Source organism: Micropterus dolomieu, unplaced genomic scaffold, assembly GCF_021292245.1.
Source record: "Micropterus dolomieu isolate WLL.071019.BEF.003 ecotype Adirondacks unplaced genomic scaffold, ASM2129224v1 contig_12714, whole genome shotgun sequence".
In the NCBI taxonomy this organism is placed as follows: domain Eukaryota; kingdom Metazoa; phylum Chordata; class Actinopteri; order Centrarchiformes; family Centrarchidae; genus Micropterus; species Micropterus dolomieu.
The window spans coordinates 74-2,547 of NW_025741700.1; the positions used below are offsets into that span (position 1 = coordinate 74).

The window sequence follows — 2,474 nt, forward strand, 5'->3', positions numbered from 1 at the left end:
CAACCAACCCCACGCCTCCCATGGCAACAGCCCTGGACCTGGAGCTATAGGAAGAGGGGGACAACGAGGTCCAAGTCCCTGAGGATGTGCAGGAGGAGGAGGAGGAGATGTTCTCCAAACCAGACTGCGTGCTGCATAGACAGGCATTAAGGACAATGCAGCAGAAGAACAAAGACTTGGAGCAGGAGCTTGGCGACCTCAGGCGCCAATTTAAGAAGCTCCAGAAGAGGGCCAGGCGATTGCCAAGCAGCAGGGGCGGTGGAGCCGGCGACTGCAGCAGGAGGGGTGGAGGCGGCGGCTTCTGCAGCATCTTCTGCGGTAGCGTCTTCAGGAGGTATGGCAGCAGCAGCACCAGCACCGGCTGCGGCAGCAGCGGTGAAGGAGAAGGAGGAGGAGGAGAGAGCTGACGACGGCCAGAGCCCTGTGACCGGCAATCCTGGGAGGTCGGTGATGAGGAAACTCTTTCAGGGGAGCGGCCGGACCCTTGGGATGAGGAACCTTGTTTTCCCCAGCTCAATTGGTAAGTAACAAAGTAGCACGTGCGCGAGTGATAAAAGGTTTCCACGTGTAATCTGACAGTTTTCTATGTGTGTTCACAGACAAATACCTCACTGACTACCAGAGGCACCATGAGGGAAGCTGCCCCTCACAGAAACAGCTAGAAAACACCTTCTCCAAAGTCAGCAGGGTGAAGTCATTTTTGTTTTTTCTAAGCATGGGCAGCTCAGAGCTCCACACATGGAGGTTTCTGGACCAGCTGAGAAAATAAGGAAGTAAGGGTGATTTTATTTGTCCTTGAGTTGTGAAAAGAGTCTGTTAACAGCGACTGAGTGCAGGCTTGTGCATTTTCAGATGGGTCGACACGCTGACCGAGATGGGAAAGACCATCACGACGGCAAATTTCTATCTGTGCAACGTGTTCCAATTCCTGAAATATTTCAAGGAGACGCCGCCACACCTCTGTCGCCTCTCCCAGGCGCAGATCACCGGGGTGATCGGGGTGGTCCGGGCCGCCCTGGCTAATATAAATAAGAAGGTGGTGTTGCACCAGCTCCATGTTAAGGCTAAAAAAATGTCAAAGGTCATCGCCATGGAGACCTTGACGAGGTGCTGGAAGCTGGCCAAATCAAAGATTCCTGAGCTGCTGGGTGAGTGTGTCTCAGTGCACAGTAAGCTTCTGTGTTTGTCCAAGGTGCTGAAACACTTTTTTTATTTTTTTTTTTATTTATTTAATAAGAAATATAATTTACAGACCAAAATCTACAGAAACTCTACATGCTTATACATTTATGCTCACATTCATACCCCAGAACATACATGAGAAAAAATAAAATAAAATAAAGGTTTTAACACTTTTAGAAAATATATTACGACAGAAGAATAAATATGAGAAAGATAGGGGAAAGAAATACAAGATTTCATATAATTAATTATAATACACATAGAATATTATTCAATTTATTATTATATTCATCCAATTTATTTTTGCTTTCTGCTATTATCTTTTCCAAAAGAAGATGAGACCTTATGACATTCTTAAAGTGATCTAAACACAAGCTTGACGATGTTTTCCCTATTAATAAAATGGTATTTAACAAAAGAACACTATCTGTAAAATGACCAAGTACCATAGTTTGTGATGTTATGGTAAGTTCTATCCTAGCCGTCTTTAACCAAACTTGGACACTTGACCAGAATTTATATACAAATGGACAAAAGTAAAATAAATGCCATAGGTCTTCCTCTTCTTCCTCACAGAATCTGCAATGTGGACTATTTTCAATGTGGTATAAATATAAAATTTTTTTAGTTGCAGTTATCTTGTAAAAAATTTTCAATTGGAATATTCTTGAATATGAATCTACTGTAGTGTTATAAATTGATCTAAAATATTCTTTCCATGGAATTGGTGCATTAATTTCATCTTCCCAGTATTGGCAGACCCTGTGAGGAAAAAGTGCAAAACTTGCAGAATACAACTTCCAATTATAAATAATTTTATTTATTTTTATATTACATAACCATACAACACTTTTTTTCTTCTTTCCTCAGATGAACTGAAGGAATTGTGATGAAGTCTATAAAATAATTACTAATTTACGAAGTTCGTATACTGCTGGTGAGGATGACATTTGTAGTAAAATTCTGAAAGCCATAGCATTTAATATCAGGGAGCCATTGACTTATTGTATTAATCTCTCTCTGCTTGCTGGAACTGTACCAAAAAGGACAAAAATTGCCAAAATTATACCAGTGTTCAAATCTGGGGATAAAAATGATATGTGCAATTATCGTCCGATATCAATCTTGCCCACACTTTCTAAAGTTTTAGAGAGAGTAGTGTACAATAGGCTATATGGCTACCTTGATAAACTTAATATTACTGCTTCTTCTCAATATGGTTTTAGGAAGAAAAGAACCACATGAAATAAATAATAATATTAAAAATATTAAATAAATTACACCATTATGGA

The 2,474-nt window shown here is 40.6% G+C and overlaps 1 long non-coding RNA gene across 1 annotated transcript; it reads left to right on the forward strand.

Moving 5' to 3' along the window:
- Nucleotides 1–424: 424 nt before the first annotated feature.
- On the forward strand, nt 425–1,008 carry LOC123966116. Its single transcript, XR_006823887.1, has 3 exons — nt 425–520; nt 600–773; nt 853–1,008. It is a non-coding gene; the product is annotated as an uncharacterized LOC123966116 (long non-coding RNA).
- The last annotated feature ends 1,466 nt before the right edge of the window (nt 1,009–2,474 follow it).